Source organism: Giraffa tippelskirchi, chromosome 3 (assembly GCF_054371585.1).
Source record: "Giraffa tippelskirchi isolate mGirTip1 chromosome 3, T2T-mGirTip1v1.2.pri, whole genome shotgun sequence".
In the NCBI taxonomy this organism is placed as follows: domain Eukaryota; kingdom Metazoa; phylum Chordata; class Mammalia; order Artiodactyla; family Giraffidae; genus Giraffa; species Giraffa tippelskirchi.
The window spans coordinates 30451363-30465166 of NC_137277.1; the positions used below are offsets into that span (position 1 = coordinate 30451363).

Below are 13804 nucleotides of genomic sequence, written 5' to 3' on the forward strand. Positions count from 1 at the left end.
GAGAGAGAGAAAATAAACTCAAGAGGTTGAAAAATAGTACAGTGCTGTAAAAGAATTTAGTACAGTGCTGTAAAAGAATTAGAAAATGATGTTTTGAGTATTGGTTGCCATTGTCTCAATACAATTTATTTAATTATACATTGATATAATTTAGTTTTTAATAATGACTATAAAACAACAGGCTTACAGAATTCCTGAGAACTTACCAATGGGCTCTTGTGAGCCAGTATTAATCAAACTACAGTCAGTTACCTAGTTCACTGCCTTGCATGTCCAGTGTTAAAAAACACTCTGATAGCTTGCGTGATCTTGGTCCAGTAAATTTGAGACACTGACTGTCTCTCTGTTTGACATGTCCTATCGTTTTCACTAAAGTTTAAAACCTCCCAGTGGTAGCTGAGTTCAGAAGCTAATTTTTCTTGTTTTAAAAAATTTTATTTTGTTTTGGGGTATAGCCAGTTAACAAACAATGTTGTGATAGTTTCAGTTGAACGGTGAAGGGACTCAGCCATACATATACATGTATCCATTCTCCAAACTCCCTTCCCATCCAGGCTGCCACATAACATTGAGCAGAGTTCCCTGTGTTATATGGTAAGTCCTTGTTGGTTATCCATCTAAGTATAGCAGTGGGTACATGTCCATCCCAAACACCCTAACTATCCTGTCCCCCCATCCTTACCCTTGGCAACCGTAAGCTCATTCTCAAAGTCTGTGAGTCTGTTTCTGTTTTGTGAATAAGTTTATTTGTATCATGTCTCTTTAGAGTCTACACATAAAGAATGTCATACGGACCTAGAGAGTGTCATACTGAGTGAAGTAAGTCAGACAGAGAAATATCGTTATGACATCCCTTATATGTGGAATCTAAAAAAAAATGATACAAATGAACTTACTTAGAAGCTAATTTTTCTTAACTGATAAAAGCTCATCTAGATGAAATACCGTGTATCACTGCTTAAAAACCAGCCTCCTCAGACCTATTAGTCTCTTTGCTTGTAACAGTCACATTTAAAAAATAATATAGTCTCTGTAGAATCTTTGCAAGAATATTACAAAATGGCTTCCACTCTTAAAATGTCAGATCTTTTGAGTAGCCTTGATATAGTCCTCTGCTTGTTCATACATAGCATGAAGTATAATAGACAACCTAACCTTTAGCACTGTATGACTCTGAACAACTTTAAATGGAAAGTTCCCCCCACCCCAACTGTCCTGTTTGTGCCTTTGTCTCTTCCTTTAGATGGCCAGGACCTCCCCTATAGCGTTTAAAATGAGTCATCTTTGTTGTTGATGATGATTAATTGATGATGTTGGCCTGCCAATAAATACCAGGACCTTCTAAATGGAACTTTGAATTTTAGAGGCGTCCCAGATCATATAAGACTTTAGGTTATGGAGATAAATAAACTGTCTAGCCATCTCAGCTGCTGATTAATACTCTATAATGCACCTCCCCTGATAACTCCAATCTGGGTTGCTTATCCATTGAGTTTCATTTCTTTCAGGGAGATGAGAAGGCAGTCCAACTGGCCCTGTTGGAGTGGTTGCCATTCCCCTTAGATGGGCTAAGTACCCTTAGCTTTTCCAGAACCACTTGTAAGTGAGCATCTGAATTTCAATCTGTTTTCTGGGAAGAATTTCAACAGAGCATAGGATTAATACTCTCCCTTTCAGGCCCATGAGGCATCATTAGCCCCATTCTATGGAGAGATACAACAGACCTGGGGTGTTTTCAGGGTTTGCCCAAGACCATGTCACCAGTAAGAGCAGAGGAGAGAAGCTGGTCCTTCTTTTTTCAAGTGCTCATTCATTCTCCCAAGAGACACGTAGTGGTAAAGAATCTGTCTGCCAATGCAGGAGACACAAGAGAGGCGAGTTTGATCCCTGGGTCAGGAAGATCCTCTGGAGAAGGAAATGGCAACCCATTCCAGTATTCTTACCTGGGAAACCCAATGGACAGAGGAGCCCGGTGGGCAATATATAATCCATGGGGTTGCAAAGAGTTGGACACGCTTGAGTGCATGCATGTGTGTGTGCTCAAACACACACACACACACACCAAGTTTGATGGGGTGCTGAAGCTAGAAAGGAGAATATATGAGAAGGAATACAGCCATTGGATGTAGAGGAAAGACTGTGGGCTTTAGAGTCAGACAGACCTAGATTAGACTCTAACTCTAAGACCTCTTGGCTAATGCGACCTTGTCAACTTACTTAACCTTGGTAAGTCCCTGCCAAAGGGGGATCATATCATCAATTTTATGGGGTTATGATGAAGGTCATAGAGGATGTGTATGAAGCTGGCACAGAGGGAGTGCTTCAAAATGGTTCCTGTGACTAAGGCTTGAAGAATATTGTCCCTGTCCTCCCAGGGACATTGTCTGACGGGGAAGGCAATATGTGAAAACATACAACAATGAGATCACATCTCTGATGGGAACATAATGAGTGAGGGCCCTGTGGTGTCCACTGTTTTCTACTTGATCCTAAAGCAACACAAAAATGTGACCCTGGACATGTCACTTAGCCTCAGGGACACAGTTCCTCACTTGCTAAGCAAGGGAGCTAGAATATGATATCTAAACTTGATGGAGGCAGTGTACCTTGGCTCTCTGGAAATATTCCCAACAAGGTGTGCCCTGCAATTTCATGTCAATGAAAAAAGTCATTCAATGAAAAAAGCTGATGGTAAAACACACCCCTATAGATAGCCTAGTAACATAAGCAAAACATAACAGTGACAACTGCTATTACCTTTCTGTTGTTGTAGAAGATAAAATACTCAGTGAATGCATCACACACTCAAGTTGCCAATAAACCCTCCATAAAGTGCTTTTCTGTAAATATTAGTGTTATATTCTGCTCATGAAGTCCATTGGGATCCCATACCCAATTATAGATTAAGGAGCTCACAGTCCAGGAAAGTTCCAGTGGAGGGTTGTGGCAGCTGACTCTCTCGCATGCAGTGTGTCAAACCAGGCTGGACCACTGGATTAGGGATGTATACACAGATGCTGACCACTAGACATGGACCTTGAGCCCATGGAGACTGGGATAGTCGTGAGATCAGGCAGGAATCCATGTAGAGACCATGCTCATAGATCATTTATTTAAGGATTGACAAGGCAAGGAAGGGCAATGTAGGTCAATAACTCAGAGAAGCAGGAACGCCCAGGGGATTAATTCAGTACCAGTCATGGTTGGGTTGTGTTGGAAGGTGGAAGGGAAGGTCCCGAGGGAGGAAGAGAAGTAAAAGATGCTGGAAATATTTCAGACATCTGAGTGGAGGGAGGCAGTATGCTTCTGTGAAAAATCTCCTTTCTCATTGGATGAGGGCTTCCTCGGTGGCTCAGATATCTGGTAAAGAATCTGCCTACAATGCTGGAGATTCAGGTTTAATTCCTGGGTTGGGAAGATCCCCTGGAGGAGGGCATGGCAACCCATTCCAGTATTCTTGACTGTAGAATTCCATGGATGGAGGAGCCTGGTGGGCTGCAGCCCACAGGATTGCAAAGAGTCGGATATGACTGAACGACAAACACTTTCACTTTTTTCTAATGATGAAGGTGTGAGTGAGAGAAGAGTGAGGTATGGACGGTGATGAACAGGCCTTCACAGAGATGGAGGCTAAGCTTTTCATTCACCACGAGTCTTGGGCAAACAGGGGTGAAATGGGAGTTTTAGGGCAATAGTCCTTCGTGAATTAGGGAGAAATGAATCAACAGATTTCAAATGAGTAGCATCAGGTCTTAGACCAAGCAGGAATGGCACTGATGTCTAGTAGCAGCCAATCTAGAGCAACATACACCTCATGGTTTGAGAGGAGGAACGGAGGAGCAGGCCAAAGGCGAGCCAGCCATGGGGGTGGAGACAATGGTGGGGACCCAGGAGTGAAGATGGAGGGACCACACGTTGTTTGTGATGGGGAAGTAGAGCTGGGAAGGGGCTGATAGCATCTTTTTTAAATTAAGAAATTAAAAAAAAAATTTTTTTGGCCTTGCCATGTGGCAGGCAGGATCTCAGTTCCCCTAACTCCCAAGCAGTAGAAGGGTGGAATTTTAACCACTGGACCTCCAGGAATGTCTCTGGCTGATAGCATCTTTGAGAAAGAGTAATGGGCTGAGTGATGGGAAGCCCCAGAGAGACAGGCAAGGAGGCTGGGTGGTTATGGGGCCGAGGGGATGAAACACAGAAGATAAGGAAGTCAGAGGTAGAGAGGGCCTCAAGCAGTGCGTTCCTTGAGCAAAGTTAAAAAACAGGCGCGATCTGCTTTCTTGCTTCTCCTCCATACCTTTGATGATCTCCTATTGCTAATCATCACGCACATCCTTTCACTTAACCAAAAAAACAAAACAAAACACCTCCTGTGTGGCGGGACTAAGCCACACACTGCCTACACAGGGATGAACAGAAACAGACACATCTCCTAGTTTCTGGAGCTGCTGAGAAGAGTGAGATTGAATCACAGAATGCAGGTTGTTTAGGTTTATTCTCTTTATAAACAGAGAAAAATAAGCAGTTAGAAGGTCTCGATTGTAAAATAAAGCTACAGAGTGAGATAACTAACCTCTTAATTCTGGCAAAGACTTGATAATCACAGAACAATTTTTTGGAGGGAGGGTTTCTAAGTTATTTTAAGAAATCATCCAGTTATTTCTGTGGAGATCAGAGTTGACCAATAATTAGGAAGTTTTAAATTTCAGTGACTCAAAGTATCATGCAAAAGACCGAATCTGCTATCGTTTTTCCTATTTATTTTAAAATCAGACATTGACTGATTTTGATATTCAGTTAGCAATGATACTGGGCATTTTGTTGTGTGCAGGCACAAAGGTTGAGTATCATCTCGAACGAGTTTGCAGGCAGTTCAGTCTGTTTCACGACTGCTGCAGGCCTTTTGGCTGGTGGCGATGACTTCATCCACACCCTGAGGCATCAGCAAGGCCCATCCAGAATTCTGAGGATTAATACAAAATGCAACACACTGTGCATGGGAAAAGCAATAGAAAGGGTGCTTGTGTGCCCAGTCATGTCCGATTCTTTGATACCATGTAGCCCGCCAGGCTCCTCTGCAAAAGGAGAAAAGGAAAGATATACTCATTTGAATGCAGAGTTCTGAAGAATAGCAAGGAGAGATAAGAAAGCCTTCTTCAGCAATCAGTGCAAAGAAATAGAGGAAAACAACAGAATGGGAAAGACTAGAGACCTCTTCAAGAAAATTAGAGATACCAAGGGAACAATTCATGCAAAGATGGGCACAATAAAGGACAGAAATGGTATGGAGCTAATGGAAGCAGAAGATATTAAGAAGAGGTGGCAAGAATACACAGAAGAACTATACAAAAAAGATCTTCATGACCCAGATAATCACGATAGTGTGATCACTGACCTAGAGCCAGACATCCTGGAATGTGAAGTCAAGTGGACCTTAGCTACAAACAAAGCTAGTGGAGGTGATGGAATTCCAGATGAGCTATGTCAAATCCTAAAAGATGATGCTGTGAAAATGCTGCACTCAATATGCCAGCAAATTTGGAAAACTCAGCAGCGGCCACAGGACAGGAAAAGGTCATTTTTCACTCCAATCCTAAAGAAAAGCAATGCCAAAGAATGCTCAAACTACTACACAATTGCACTCATCTCACACACTAGTAAAGTAATGGTCAAAATTCTCCAAGCCAGGCTTCAACAGTATGTGAACCATGAACTTCCAGATGTTCAAGTTGAATTTAGAAAAGGCTGAGGAACGAGAGATCAAATTGCCAACATCCTCTGGATCATCAAAAAAGCAAGAGAGTTCCAGAGAAGCATCTACTTCTGCTTTATAGACTATGCCAAAGCCTTTGACTGTGTGGATCACAATAAATTGTGGAAAATTTTTAAAGAGATGGGAGTATCAGACCACCTGACCTGCCTTTTGAGAAATCTGTATGCAGGTCAGGAAGCAACAGTTAGAAGTGGACATGGAATAACAGACCGGTTCTAAATAGGGAAAGCAGTATGTCAAGGCTGTATATTGTCACCCTGCTTATTTAACTTATATGCAGAGTACATCATGAGAAATTCTGGGCTGGATGAAACACAGGCTGAAATCAAGATTGCTGGGAGAAATATCAATAACCTCAGATATGCAGATGACACTACCCTTATGGCAGAAAGTGAAGAAGAACTAAAGAGCCTCTTGAAAGTGAAAGAGGAGAGTGAAAAAGTCGGCTTAAAGCTCAACATTCAGACAACTAAGATCATGGTCCCATCACTTCCTGGCAAATAGATGGGGAAACAGTGGAAACAGTGACAGAATTTATTTTTTGGGCTCCAAAATCACTGCAGATAGTGACTGCAGCCATGAAATTAAAAGACGCTTGCTCCTTGGAAGAAAAGCTATGACCAACCTAGACAGCATATTAAAAAGCAGAGACATTACTTTGCCAACAAAGGTCCATCTAGTCAAAGCTATGGTTTTTCCAGTGGTCATGTATAGATGTGAGAGTTGGACTATAAAGAAAGCTGAGCGCCGAAGAATTGATGCTTTTGAATTGTGGTGTTGGAGAAGACTGTTGAGAGTCCCTTGGACTACAAGGAGATCCAACCAGTCCATCCTAAAGGAAATCAGTCCTTAATATTCGTTGGAAGGACTGATGTTGAAGCTGAAACTACAATACTTTGGCCACCTGATGTGAAGAACTGACTCATTTGAAAAGACCGTGATGCTGGGAAAGATTAAAGGCAGGAGGAGAAGAAGATGATAGAGGGATGGTTGGATGGCATCACCACCTCAATGGACATGAGCTTGAGTAAACTCCAAGAGTTGGTGATGGACAGGGGGGCCTGGCGACTGAACTGAACTCAGCTGAGGCTCCTCTGTCCATGGGATTCTCCAGGCAAGAATACTGAAGTAGGTTGCCATTTCCTCCTTCAGGGGATCTTCCTGATCCAGGGATTGAACCCGAATCTCCCATGTGTCCTGCATTGGCAGGTGGATTCTTGATCACTGAGCCACCTGGGAAGCCTCAGTAAAAAGGATGAAGTGAAAGTCATTCAGCCATGTCTGACTCTGCGACCCCATGGACTATACAGTCTACGGAATTCTCCAGGCCAAAATACTGGAGTGGGTAGCCTTTTCCTTCTCCAGGGGATCTTCCCAACCCAGGGATAGAACACAAGTCTCCCGCATTGCAGGCAGATTCTTTACCAGCTGAGCCACAAGGGAAGCCCAGTAAAAGGGTAGCTCAGGGTAATTGTTTCTTATGCCAGATATAGAAAGAGTTGCTGGTAAGGAATGTGGGAAAATAGGATGACGCTGGCAGGGCGCTGGTAAGGGTCTGGGAGCCTAGAGTTGGTTTGTCCTTGCCTAAGTCAATGAACCTTTCCAAGCTTGAGTACGTAATGGAAGGTGCATGGATGAACACTGATGTAGGTAAGACATGTGGCCCAGACCTGTCCAAACAGCGAGGGCTCCTGTTTACAGAAGCTCCAAATCATTTCCTGAGAGTGAGGAAGTGCGGAAAGCTCGCTGGATAATCCCTTCATGGAGCGAAGCAGGTGGAAATGTGGGTGCCTGTCAGCATTCCTAGAACGGACCACCAGCATCCGGCGGGGAATCCCTCACCTCTTCACCCCTTCCGCCTCGAGGTCTTCCGGGAGCCGTGGTTACTAGGCGCCAGAGCGTCCATGGCAACTATCACCAGCCCGCTGGGTTTCCCTCCTCCCTCCAACTCCCACCACCCGCCTCTCTCTCTCCACCGGCCAATCGGCTGCCGGCGAGCCCGCAGCGGCGGCCGTTGAGTGGTCCGTCTGCGCTGACGTCACAGGCTGGAGAGGCGGGACCAGGGCGGGGCCGGTCCTTCGAGTCTCAGCGGGTTGTAGGTGGTGGGGCTGCGACCCCTCCCGCTCACTGCCCGCTTCCCTGCCCCTCGCCCGGCACCCCTGACAGGTAAGTGGTCCCGTGGGCTCCTGACTGCCGCTGGGACGACCCCTACAGCGCCCTCGCCCCGATTCGGACTCCAACGTCTGGCCTCCGAATTCAGGGTGAGGTCTTGGAAACCCTGGAATTCTCACCTCCCCTTCCATCTTCACGTCTCTCCTCCCACGCTTCCAAATAAAAACCATACAAACCCACAGGCACCCTTACTCAGTCCCCCAAGCCTTCCTAATGCACATTTCTGATGCTTTTCAAGGATTGAGAAGTTATTTCTAAATGCAGAACCAGGAAGGGGGCGTCAGAACCCCAGACCCTAAGTATAATATCTTACACCTGTTACCTGTGCGATGCCCCAACCCTGGCCCTTGTTCTCCCGGATTCCTTACCCAGGTCTTCAGAATGCAGCCAAGGGGACGGCTGGACAACCAGTCACCTGGGCCGTCAAAGAGGTGCTGAAATTCAGATCATGGCAGTTGCTCACTGCCCATGGCCTTTTCTGTTTAGCTCTGGCTATGACGTGCTCACTTGTATTTTGACAGTTTACACCAAGTCCCTGTTTTTTCCCTGGATTCTTGTGTAGGTGTAGGTAAATAAACATTTTAGAAATGGGAAAGTTACTCATTTGGCTATTGTGAAAAAAGCAAACAAATTGTTTGACTTATAGGCCAAGTGTTTTGATAAAATCTTCTTTTTCTCTTTAAAAGAAAATATTTCACAAAATAAAGTGTTCAAGCATGCATGTATGCCTTATTTAAAAACAAACAAACAAAAAACCAAACAGCTATTACAGACAGGGAAGAGGCTGCGTATGTGTCCCTTGGGAATTTCATGTCCTTTTTCTCCTTCCCCACCTACCAGAATATAGTGTTTATTTATACTCTGCATATTTTTATACTTTTACTCCTTAGGTATTTATCCAGAAACCAATATATAGTGTCCTTTTGAACAGTTATATAATGATATCATTCTATGCATGCACTAGGTCATTGCTTTTAACAGTTGTGTGATAACTCTGGCATGAATTTACCACAAATTACGCATGCATACTCCTGTCGATGGACTTTTAGGCTCTTCCCTTTTAAAAACTACTAGAAGCATATTCTTTTACATTCTAATTGTATACAAACTTGGGTTTTTGTATTTTTGTGTGTATATATATAATATATATTGAATTTCAGTTTTTAGAGAATGTGCATTTTCCACTTTAATAGATACTGCCCCATACGTAGTTCCTCAGTGTGTAGTGATTTATACTCTCACAAGCAATGAAGAGAGTTTCTTATCAAGCTTTTACTTTAGAAGAAAGAGTTATTAAACTTTTCCTGCATCCTTACTTAATATATGCATAGGGAGAAATTACTTAAACATTGAAATATGATACAATTTCTTTAAGTCTGGTACTTATTAATGTGTTAGGGGCAGTGTTTTATTTCTGTTTCAGCTTGAAACAGAATTAAATACATATGGCCAAAGGAACAGAGGTTTTGTGTGATTCTTTCAAGCCTATGCTGGCCACTGATCTGAGACAAGGTGTGAAACAATTCATGGAAACTTTCTGTCCTTGTCACCCCTTCTGTAGACTATGATTTATAGATTTTTATACATTAAAATATTTATGATCTTAAAGCCTTGCCTAAATGTGCTAATGTTTTTCTCCAACTTGAGGCCACTTTTTGGGTTTTAAATAGAGCTTTCCCGGACTTACAATCGCTGTGTGATTAATTATATTTTAGCATGTTAATATTTATAGAAGACTATTATAGCATTTTTCCAGTATGTAAATAACTATTGACCCCACCTTCAATGAATACAGTCAAATACTGTATTTGACTTTGTAACAGGTCTTATTTCTTAAAATGCCTTTTGGTCATAACTGAAAGCAAAAAATAAAAAACAATTGCATGATTTAGGGGATGAATTTTTCCACAGCTATTTTCAGTCATCTTCCCAAAGAATTTGTTTAGTTTTCTTGCAAATATGAGATATTTATAGCATCAGTTAATGATCTTAGTATGTGCTGCTCATGGCCTCTTGGGAAGAGGCTGAGTTAGAATTTAGAAAATAATTTAAATATTGTGAAAGGCACATCACCCAAGTAAGTGATGGGCTTTTAAAAACTGATATTATTCCTTCAAACTTTGGTAGAATTTATCGTTGGACCCATCTGGGCCTGAAGTTTTCTTTGAAGAAAGATTTTAAGTTACATATTCAATTTCTTTAATTCCTATACAGCTATTCAGGTAACCTTTTTCTTCCAGTTAATTTTGGTTGTTTGTGTCTTTAAAGAATTGTGTCTGTTTCCTCTCTGTTGTCAAATTTCTTGGCATAAGGTTGTTAGTAATAGCACCTTATTAACTTTCTAATGTTTGCAAGGTCTTTAGTAGTATTCCCTCTTTCATTTCTGGTAGTAATTTGTCTTCTCCTTTTTAAAATCTGGATCAATCTTGCAAGAGGTTTATCAATTTTACTGTTAATAGTTCATTGCTTTCCAAAAATTTGTTCATTTTCTATTTCATTGACTTTTTATTACTTCTACTTTGGGTTTACTTTGCTTTTTTTTTTTTTTTTGCTAGCCATTACGATGAAAGTGTAGATCATTGATTTTAGCTCATTATTTTCTAGTATAAGCATTTAAAGCTAAAAGCCTCACTCAAAATACACTTAGCTACATTTCATAAATTGGATATGTTCTGTTTTTTATTCTCATTCAGTTCAAAATATTTTCTAATTTCCTGTGTGATTTCTTCATTGACCCAAAGGGTATTTAGAAGTGTGTTGTTTAGTTTCCTACTTTCTAAATATTTTCCAAATACCTTTCTGCTATTGATTTCTAGTTTAACTCTGATATGGTCAGAGGACATACCCTGTAGAGCTTTAATTATACTGTTGATACTTATTAGAAATTAAAATTGAGAAATCAAATATACTAGCTCTTTAAAAAATAATGACGAAAGCCTCTTAGATAGTAGCATAAATAACACTTTCCATTGAAAAACCATGTTTTCTGAAACAAATTTAGTGAGAAGAGTGGTGGTGTTTTACATTTTTGGTAAAGTTTTAAAATTTCTCTTATCTGGGCTCTCATATCTATTTCTGTATTGTCTGTCGTGATAGCGCATATCATGTCACCTCTGGAAACCTCTAGTGTACATTTGTGAGAGAACAAGAATGAAAAAGGCAAATTGCAGCTGGGTATTTTCTATGAAAATAATTTTGACCTTGTCACCCCAGAAGAGGTCTGAGGCGAGCCTGTAGTTTCCTGGATCATGTTTTGAGAACTGCTGCTCTAAAGTTTACAGTATGCATTTTTGACTTATTGCAGTATACGTTTAAATAACATTATTCCATTTAATCATAAGACCTTACAGTAGTACTTTTCCATTTCAGCTCTCCCATCATTTGTGCTATTATTATCACACAACTTTTATTTTTTTATAATAAACTTCACAGTACATTTATTATTATTTTTACTTTAAACAACCATCTTCTAAAGAAATTTAAAAGTTAGAAAAGGTTTTTTTTTCTATTAGCACACATATTTAACATTTCTGACACTTCATTCTTTTGGGCAGATCCAAGTTTCCATCTGGTATAATCTCCTTTTGCCTGAAGAATTTCCTTTACCAAGTCTCTTACTGCAGTTCTGCTGCTGCTGAATTTTCTTGGCTTTTGCTCTTTTATTAAGAAAAACTTTTATTTTCAACTTCATCTTTGAAGGATACTTTCACTGGAATAGAATTCTAGGATTACAGCTTCTTCCAGTCCTTTAAAGAGGTTGTTTGATGGTCTTCTGGCTTGCAGAGCTTCTGAGAAGAATTTTTCACTTATTTTTTTTCTTGCCTACCTAATGTGCTCTTTTTCTCTGACTTTAAAGTTTTCTCTTTATTGTGGACTTTCAGCACTTTTATTAAGATGAGCCTTGAGGAGGTGGTGGTAGTGGTGGTGTGTGTGCACACACACAGCTGTGTACTTATCCTCTTGCAGTGTGTGGCGCTCCTTAGACCTAGGGGTTTATAGTTTTCACCAAATTTGGGAAATTTGCTGCCATTATTTCTTTAGATATTTTGTCTCCTCTCCTGATATGACATTCCGAGTACATGATGTTAGACCACTTGATATTATACCGTAGTTTACTGAGCCCCTTTCCATTTTTTTTAGTTAATTAAAAAACTCTGTGATTTGGTTTGGTTAGATTTAAGCTCTCTAATCTTTGCTTCTCTGGTGTCTATTCTGCAATTAATCCAATCCCGTGAAATTGTGAAAATATATATTGTATGTTTTATCCTTAAAATTTCTTTTTTTAAAAATTTATTTATTTTAATTGGAGGCTAATTACTTGACAATATTGTAGTGGTTTTTGTCATACATTGACGTGAATCAGCCATGGGTGTACATGTGTTCCCCATCCTGAACCCGCCTCCCACCTCCCTCCCCATCCCATGCCTCTGGGTCATCCCAGTGCACCAGCACTGAGCACCCTGTGTCATGCATCAAACCTGGACTGGTGATCTTTTTCGCATTATCCTTAAAGTTTCATTTAGTTCTTTTTTAAGTCTTCCATATCTCTATTATGTTCTCGTCTTTCTTTAAATACTTGTACATAGTTTTCTATCTCCATCACATCTCCACCATTTTTATGCCTGCTTCTGTTGACTGATTTTTCTCCTATTTATGGGTCACATTTTTCTGCTTCTTGGTATGTCTGGATGTTTTTGATTGGGTGTTGGATATTGTGGTATTTTATGTTTCAGCATCTTGTTGTTGTCAGGCACTTGTGGGTTAGCTTCAGTTCTTTGAGGCCTGTATTCAAACTTTGCTAGAATCTTTAGTACCTTCATTCTAGAGATAGGTCAGTCCCATTCTAATGTGTGACCTCTCTGGGGTCTCCACTGAATGCTCCAGGTGATCATTAACAGGTCTCTACTCCAGCTGGTCTGGGTTCAAAATGTCTCTGTGCCTTCTCTGGCTCTAGGAATTGTTCAGCTAACAACACTGCCATCGTTCTTTGCTAAGGTCTGTGGAATGTCTCTTGATGTCTGTCCAGTCTATTACTCAGCAAAGACTCAAGTGGACCCTACATAGATTTATGGAGCTCTGTTTCTGCGTAGATCATTTTATTCCAGAATCCTGCATCAAAACTTCCAGCTGTCTCAGACTTTCCAAATTCTGACCTCCTCCTAAACTCACAAATTGAGGTCAGAGCTTCCAGGCTGTGTTTGGTTTTCATCTGTTTTCCCCATGGTCTGGAAATTGCCTCCACGTGATCAGAGGGCTCACCGTATTTGTTTCTCTTCTCTCAGGGATTGGCGTCCTGCGCTGCCTGAAAACAGTTGCTGCATATATTTTGTCTAGTTTTTTAGTTGGAAGAGGCTAAGTCTACTTTTTATTGCTCTATCCTGGTTGAAGGCAGAAATCTATTTTGAGTTAAGTATTTTAGGGGCCATAATATTCTTAATTTTCTTGGCCAATGTGGGGAAAAAATTACCATGCTGTTGTCTTTTATTAGGTCTTCTTAAATGACTTATAGGGCTTCCCAGGTGGTGGAGTGGTAAAGAATCCACCTGCCAATGCAGGAGACACAAGAGACATGGATTCGATCCCTGGAGTCAGGAAGATCCCCTGGAATAGGAAACAGCAACCCACACCAGTATTCTTGCCTGGAAAATTCCATGGGCAGAGGAGCCTGTCAGGCTACAGTCCATGGGGTCACAAAAAGTCAGACACGACTGAGCAATTGAGCACAGTCATGACTGATGGCCTACTGGAGTTAGAGTATGGAATAGAGATAGAATATTGTCTCTCATGTGAGACTTACTGCCATATGTGAGGAGCTCTATATCTGGGAACTTTTTAAGTCACTGAGTTTATACTTCAGATTCC

The 13804-nt window shown here is 41.1% G+C and overlaps 1 protein-coding gene across 1 annotated transcript in view; it reads left to right on the forward strand.

Annotated features, from left to right (window-relative positions):
* Positions 1–7812: 7812 nt before the first annotated feature.
* TEKT3 (tektin 3) overlaps positions 7813–13804 on the forward strand; it is a 38378-nt gene continuing 32386 nt past the window's right edge. Inside the window, exon 1 of the mRNA XM_081583924.1 lies at positions 7813–7936. The gene's annotated coding sequence lies outside the window, so the exon portion shown is untranslated. The remainder of the gene's footprint in view (positions 7937–13804) is intronic.